The following is an 8,526-nucleotide window of genomic DNA, read 5'->3' on the forward strand; positions in this document are numbered from 1 at the left end:
TTTGGTACTGATTGGATGACAACATTATCTATTAATTGGGTATGTTTTGTCAGTGCGTTTGAACTAATCTCTGAGCTGTGACCGGCTTTTTTATGTACGTTTGTATTTTTATTTATAGCAGTAGTAATAGTAGTATTATTGGTATTAATATTACTCACTCGGATGTCTAGTAGTTGGCTCTGTAATTGTGCATTACTCACTTGTAATTCAATTACAAGTTTGTGCAATGTTTCATTTTTATTTTGCATGCACACCAGTATTGTTTGATCAACGGGAATTAGTGTTATCGCCGTAGTATCGTTATTCATCGAATCTATTGTTAGACGACGGCCTGGGGTGCCACGGGCAGATGACCTTGAATAAACACAACAATGTATAATATAAATATATCGATAATCGCAAGATAGCGGAACGAACCGTGATAGCGCAAAATAACGACGACACGAAGCACATACGTGTGCTCGCGACGACTGTCAGCACGATATATAAAAAAAAAAAAAAAAATGAAAATACATAAATAATTATTACATAAAATTCAATTCTTAAAATTATTAATGGTTCTGAGGAAACGTGAGGAATCTTACAAGTCATATGCTATTTGTGTTAAATGGTTAAGATCTTTAATAAGAATACTGTTCGTAATGTTCTGGGGTAAAATATTCCTGGTAGTTTCTTCTAAAAGTTCTATTTGGTTGCATTTATTATTCACTGGTATTATAATATCAAATTGGGTATTCTTAAATGCTCGATTGATTGTGAATAGTATAGAATTTCCTATATTGATTTTACATAAGGAAGTTAATGTTAGTCTTCCTACGTCAGCAATTTCAATTTTAAATGTTTGTGAAGAACTTTGACAGGTAATAGTTCCTATCTCAGGTTGACTATAATACGAGGATGGTTCAAATATGATCGAGACAAATGCTGTAACATGTTTATTTATTATCGAAAAAGTTTACAAAAAATCACATTTTTTCTAGGTAATTCCCCTCAATATTTATACATTTTGTCCACCTTTCCGGAAGTTTTTTGATGCCGGTATCGAAAAATTCCTTGGGCAACTCGGACAGCCATGTGCGCACGAACCCCTCTACCTCATCATCGGTGTTGAACTTTTGACCTCCGAGGGCCTCTTTCAGTGGTCTAAACATATGTTAGTCGCAGGGCGATAAATCCGGACTGTAGGGGGGATGTTCCAGTACCTTCCACCCCAATTTCGATATTGTATCGAGCGTGAGACGCGCGGTATGAGGGCGCGCGTTATCCTGGAAAGGAATCGCACTTCGTGCTGAAATGTTCCTCCGTTTCGACCGATAAGCGGGTTTCACGTGTGTTTTCAGAAGGTTAGAGTAGTATACAGCATTAATGGTACGTTGAGTGCGCAGGAAATCGACGTACAGCACGCCCTGCCGGTCCCAGAACACAGTACACATTACCTTACCCGCGGACCAGGTTTTCTTCGCTTTGACTGGCGCCCCTTCCTCCTTCTTTCTTCACTCTTTACTTGACACCTTGGTTTCGGGAGTGTAATAATGTACCCATGTTTCGTCTGTAGTGAAGATTTGCGTTAAAAAATCGTCCCCCTCCGCCTCGTATCGCGTCAGTAAGCGGCGACAAACTTCCAACCGCGTGAATGCTTTGGCCCATTTAAACACGGCAGCCCTACTCAGGCACTCACTACCGAACTGCTTTTGCAAACGCACAAAAATATCCGTGTTTTTAACGTCTTCTCCCACTAAAAAACGAATGATAATACGTTGCGCAATGGCAGTCGGCACTTGACGTTCACTCATGGTCGTAGCACACGCGTGAAACACGTGCTCCGACGAAAACAATGCCACACTGTTTGTAAGAGACCCAGCTATCACATAATTAAGCCACTACCGTCGAAACATACATGCGCGCCATCTACAGCGTTTGTCTCGATCATATTTGAACCACCCTCGTATATCCAAGAGTTAGATTTAGTTCGTGTCCAGACACCGTAGTGGTCACACGTATTCCGCGATACGTTTTAACAGCTCTCGATAGCAGTGAGTTAAATAGCAATTACGACGTGAAATCACTATTCGGTAAAGTATACCTATATCTTAGCACAAAGTCTACCCGAATTACAGTATCGTGAACCAAACCCACGCCTACGGGCGATAAGCCCGCTATCGTCCACACTAATAGCCTCACACACCGATCATTATGAACTCTTCATCTAGGCATGGGCCTGCTAAATTATCAACTTCCAGCATGCACACTTCTAATACGCAAACCAACAAAAATAAATCAATTTCGAATATAAATGCGAACCGCTACAGAGCGTTTCAAATTAATCCAACACTTCAAATGAAGTTTTTTCGGACAACGAAAATGACGAAAATGACGATTTTCAAATAGCCAAAAACAAGTCAAAACGAAACCTCTCTTCAACCAGTTCAACTGAAAAAGCCGAGATAAAGAAACCTAAGCCTGTCTTTGTTAGCACAAATAGATATAATTCTCTTCATAATTATGACGTTGAAAATTCTGCTGAAACGTCCGATACGCCAAAAATCAACTCAAATAATTCCGATGTTCAAATCAATCACTCTCCGTTACCCCCTCCAATATTCATACGCAATGTTATTGATTTCATCGAACTACGTAATCATTTAATAAAACTAATTGGTTCTCAAAACTTCAGTTTCAAATCATTAGCTAATAATCTTAAAATTAGCACCACCAACTCCGACTCATACAGAGAGGTCATTAAATATTTAAAACAAGGTAAAGCCGAATACCATACATACCAAGCCCGTGAAAATAAAGCTTTTCGAATTGTTATCCGCAATTCACACCCCTCAACTCCAATTTCTGAAGTTGGCGTCTCTATTGAAGAAATCGGCTACTCAGTCCGTCAAGTCACAAATATTATTCACAAAACTACCAAACGTCCTCTTCCAATATTTTTTGTTGCTCTCGAACCTGCTCAAATTAACAACGAGATATTCAAACTAACATCATTACTCCACACCAAAATAACGGTTGAAGAGCCCCATAAAAAAAGAGAAATCATTCAATGTTCCAACTGTCAGGAGTACGGCCACTCCAAAAGTTATTGTGCTCATTCTCTCAGATGTGTTCGCTGCGCCGATTTCCACCCTACCCAACAGTGTACAAAATCAAAAGATACACCTGCTACCTGTGCCTTGTGCGGAGGTGAGCACATAGAAAATTACCGCGGCTGTTCAGTCCATAAAAGCTTACAACGTTTCAATCTAAAGTCAAACTCAAATTCTAAAAATTATGTGAACTATAACATCAATGTAAACAAGCAGGGAATTCAATCTAGTGAAAGGACACTTTTCACCCCACCCAACATCACTGATAATAAAACTTTTCCTAACCATACCCAAAATCCTCAAAACCAAAGTAATTCAAATAAAACCGAACCCCAACCCAATCCCCCCGATAACATATCAAACAATCAATTATCATCCTTCTTGATAGAGTTCAAACAACTCATTAATCCCTTAATTACCTACCACAGTCATTAATAAATTAATTATAAATAATGATAAATAATCAAATTAACAATAAAAATCTTAAAATCATTCTCTAGAATGCTAACGGTCTTAAACAAAAACAACTTAAACTATTAAACTTCCTTTTAGAAAAACAAATTGATGTAGCTCTTATCACCGAAACCCAATATACAAACAATTCCAAACATTTCTTTCTTGGCTACAATGTTTACAGTACCAATCACCCCGATGGGACGTCTCACGCCGGTTCCGCTATCCTAATATCATCTTCAATCCAACATTATCCCCTACCGTATTTTCAATTCCCCACTATCCAAGCAACAAACTTTTCAATCTCAATAAATCATATTCCTATAGTTATCTCAGCAGTCTACTGTCCTCCACGGCCAAGTATATCGCAGTTACTTCTAAATCAATTTTTATCCTCATTAGGTCGCACCTTCATAGCTGGAGGTGACTATAATGCAAAACAACTACTATGGGATAGTCGTGTTGAAAACCCTAGAGGCCGAATATTCTTCAATTCCATCCAAACGAACAAGCTCTCAATCATTTCCCCCCAGGTCCAACCTACTGGCCAACTCATTTAAACAGGCAACCCGATTTACTTGAATTTTTTATAACGTCAATCCCTAACCATATAAATCATAGCATACAAAATGTATGTGATCTGTCTTCAGACCACTCACCAGTCTTGCTAAACATTATGAAACCTCCAATTCTTATTTCTCCTCGTCCCTCCCTTTCCAAAGGTCCAGTCAACTGGAATCATTTTTCCACGTCGTTAGTAAGTAATACAAACTTAAAAATTTCTCTTAAGTTAAGCAACGAAATAGAATCCGCAGCTCAACATTTAGTTAGCTCAATCCAATCAGCAGTCTATGAATGTTCTTATCCTCCTAATCCTAATTGTCACTCCAAACACAAATACAACGATTATCTTTTATCCCCTGATATAAAAGATTTAATTGCTGAAAAACGCAGGATACGTTCCCGATGGCAAAGAAGATGACTACCTTCTGACAAGTCAACCCTCAATAATCTGTCAAACACCATCAAAAAATTAATCAAAATATATAAGAATGATATTTTTGACAACAAATTTAAACTTTTAAATACTCATGATGGATCTTTATGGAAAGCCACGAAAAACTTGATCAAATTAAAAAAATTCTCTAGTTCCATTAAAATAGCTAATGGTTCGCTAAGAAAAAGCAAATCTTTTTGGAGAACATCTCTCGAATATTTTCACACCTTATCAAAACATTATTCCAAATACCGCACATTTAGATAAAATAAATAAATTCATTGATGCCCCATTACCTATGTCTCGTCCCATCAAACATGTCTCTCCGAATGAAATTTCAAATATTATAAAAAGGTTAAAGCCTCACAAATCCCCTGGGCATGACTTGATAACGAACAAAATTCTAAAACATCTCCCCAAAAAAACAATTGTCTTGCTTATATATATATTCAACTCTATGTTGAGATTGTCTTATTTTACTGTCATCTGGAAACTATCCATCATAATCCTCATACCCAAACCAGGCAAACCCCCTAATGTACCAACTTCATATAGACCCATAAGCCTACTTCCAATATAAGGAAAATTATTCGAGAAAGTCGTTTTGAAAAGGCTAAGACCAAACACTGAAACACAAAAAATAATACCCAATGCCCAATTTGGATTTCGCGCAAAACATTCCACAGTACAACAAGTTCATAGGCTAGTCGACACAATTTCTTCCTCTTTTGAGAAAATAAAATACTGCCCAGGAGTATTCCTCGATGTGGCGAAAGCGTTCGATAGGGTCCGGCACACTGATCTGCTTTATAAAATTAAACAATTCCTTCCCGCGCCCCTATAACTATTAATTCGATCCTACTGCTGTTGATACCTCCAACTTATCCTCAAATTGTAGCTCAGAAGAATCATTTAATGCTCTTCAACTCCACCTCGACCTTATTGATAAATGGTCCTCTAACTGGAAAATTAAAATCAATGCCGATAAATTCACTCTCGTCCCTTTTACCCTCAATAAAAAAAACACACCCATTATCTCCTTTCAAAGAGTTCCTATCCCCTTCTTGGCCCAAGTTAAATATCCAGGAATAATTGTAGACAAAAGACTAACTTGGGGTCCTCACCTCAAATCTAAAAGAAAGTCTCTTAATTCAAGATCCCATTTACTACGTCCTATGCTGAAATCCAAACTCCCAATCTATAATAAAATAATTTTTTACAAATCTATGTTAAGACCAATCTGGTCATATGGAGCCCAAATATGGGGTTGTGCAAAACCAACCCAAATTAAAAAAATTGAAACATTTCAGTCCATTTCCCTCCGCACAATAACGTCAGCTCCTGCGTATGTTTCTAACCACACCCTTCACAAAGACCTTAAACATCAAATCAGTTGAAAACTTAGTTAAAACACAGTATAAAAAGTTTCACTCCAAATTACTTCATCATCCAAATCCTCTGATTGCAAACCAACACTCAGCCACAATTCCAGATTACCCCCCTCGTCGCCTCAAAAGACGCTGGTGTCGCGATCTAAACTGAAACACCACTCCCTGTCCTAACTGTCACAAGTCAAAAGGGTCCTATCACTGGATAGTTTCCTTCCACAAGTCTTCAAAGTCACTAAAATAATGTTAACCTATTTGCTTATTGTATTATATTTGTACAGATTGTAAATGTTATGTTTTTATAAATAAAAAAAAAAAAAAAAAGTTAGATTGGGACAATTTATGCCAGATAGGCGAGTTTAGAAATACGAAATTGACTTTGCATTTTTTAATGTATGATTGGTGATTGGTGATTAGAGATATAACACATATCTCGGATCCTGCACTGTGGTGAATTTGTAGAATGTCCTTACAGATTTTGTAGGGAGTTGCCTGTATACATTTTTCCTATTGATCCAATCTTAATGTCAGGATATGTTCGTTGTCTCGGCTAAATCCTACGTAGTCTGTTTCTGGATCAATTAGTATTATTGTATTTGTGTTAACTCGTATTGGTAAGGGCATCGGGTGATATATCGTATACTCATCGTTGGAAGGGAATTTCCATAAAGTACTATATTAAATAATTATCTTTATGAATTATGGTGATTTCGGATATTCTGTAAAACTCTATTAGAGTTTCGGTGTTCACTTCCAATGGAAGAGTATGTCCGATGGGTATGTTCATTTTTATTTCTAACAATTCCTTGTATAGTTTCTGTAGTGTGTAATTTTTCGTCTACGGCTGCATTTAATACGACTTCGAGATTCTGGGTTTCATATGCGTACTTGTTACTTTCATACTTGTTCAGTATGACTTCAAATATAATAACTTGTTCTAATAATTTATTCTTAAATTCTAGTTTCTTAATGTTTTTAACACTATTATTTGTTTGTTGTTGTAAAAAACGAAGATTTTCTTCAAGCTTTTGTTGTTGCTTTTCAATCTGCTGTGTGGTGTAGTATAGTAGTATTTATTTGTATGTTCTGAGCACTTTAAGGCAGGGAGATTTTAAAAGTTTAAGGGAGACTATCCTGCTCAAGCCATTTTTTTTTCCCTGTAACACGAAAAACACTGTTTTTCAAAAACCATAACGTATGTTCTGAGCACTTGGGCAGGGAGATTTTAAAAATTCAAGCAAAAATTTCCTCTTTAACACCATTTTTTCTCCTCTGTGTATCATACATATTGGTTACACTGTATTTTTAAAAAAAAGTTATAAATTGTTTATTTAATCCACTTCAGTTCAGTTAGTAATAAACCTTAGTTTGATCAAGTTCAGTTATTTTTTGTTACAACATTTTTTTAGTAAGTGAATATTTTCAGTTTAAAAAATTAATTTTCAAAAATTTAGCAACAATTTTTGCTCACTTATTACTTTAGTACGAAACAATGTATATCCTGCACATCAACAATATACTACATTTTCATCAAAATTGAAAACATTCAATTTATTTCCACCAACTTAATCTCAAGATAAATATTCATTAGCTGAATGCGGTTTTATATATTCAGAAAAAAAAGATATCGTTGAATGTTTTTGCTGTGGACTTATCTTACATAATTGGGAAAAAGATGATAATCTATGAATCAAATACTCAAGATGGAATACGAAATATACAAATGTACTATTATCAAAAGGAAATCAGTTTATTGAAAATGTGATAAAAAAAATACGGTAATATTAACAAAATTTGTGAATATAATTGTGATCTAGGTCATATTATACTGTTTGCTAAAAAAATGTATAATTACTTCTAACTTTTTTATGATATGATAAATAAATATTTTATTATTATGATAAATAATTTAAATGTGTTAATACATGATTTAATACCTCGTGAACATGTGGCTTAGTGGGATAACGCGTCTAGTTTAAATTAAATATGTTAATGTTTATAAAATTTCAAGTTCTATGGTTAGGTAAGTAGGTAAGTACAATAGCCCTTAACTCGCTATCTGACTAGGCTATATGTTCACATTTTTTTAAAAAAAAAATTTCTATTCCCCCCTCACAGATTTAGTTTATAATATGTAGAAGTAAATAATAATTACTAGTTTAAGCTAAGCTTCCTACTGATCATAATCATATTTCAAAACAATAGCTGTTTACTACATTTTTTTTTTTAATATTTTAGAAAATTACTGTTGTTCAAAAAGTGTTTACCATTGGTAGATTTCATCGTCATATAATATGAATCCATCACTCGTTGTATCAAAATCAGTTTTCGATATCCGTCCTTTTAGCAAGAAAAGTGTGACGGTTGGACTTCTAGTTAATAAACAGATTTCAATTATTATGTTATTAGAATGTAAATTAGCTAAAAAAAGTTGTAACGCTTGATCTAGAACAGTGGTGCACATTAATGTATGAAAACAATTTTAATACAATTATTAATAATTTACATACTCGATGACAGTTCCGATGCGGCAGCCGTCCGATACACACGTTTGTTATCAACGTCGTCGTGCCTCGCCTGCCAATTAGTGCTTAAT

At 35.4% G+C, this 8,526-nt stretch overlaps 1 pseudogene; it reads right to left on the reverse strand.

The window, feature by feature from the left end:
* Window positions 1–522: 522 nt before the first annotated feature.
* LOC113557622 lies at window positions 523–6,994 on the reverse strand (annotated as a pseudogene).
* Window positions 6,995–8,526: the final 1,532 nt, after the last annotated feature.

The sequence above is a fragment of the Rhopalosiphum maidis genome, chromosome 3 (genome assembly GCF_003676215.2).
Source record: "Rhopalosiphum maidis isolate BTI-1 chromosome 3, ASM367621v3, whole genome shotgun sequence".
Classification (NCBI taxonomy): domain Eukaryota; kingdom Metazoa; phylum Arthropoda; class Insecta; order Hemiptera; family Aphididae; genus Rhopalosiphum; species Rhopalosiphum maidis.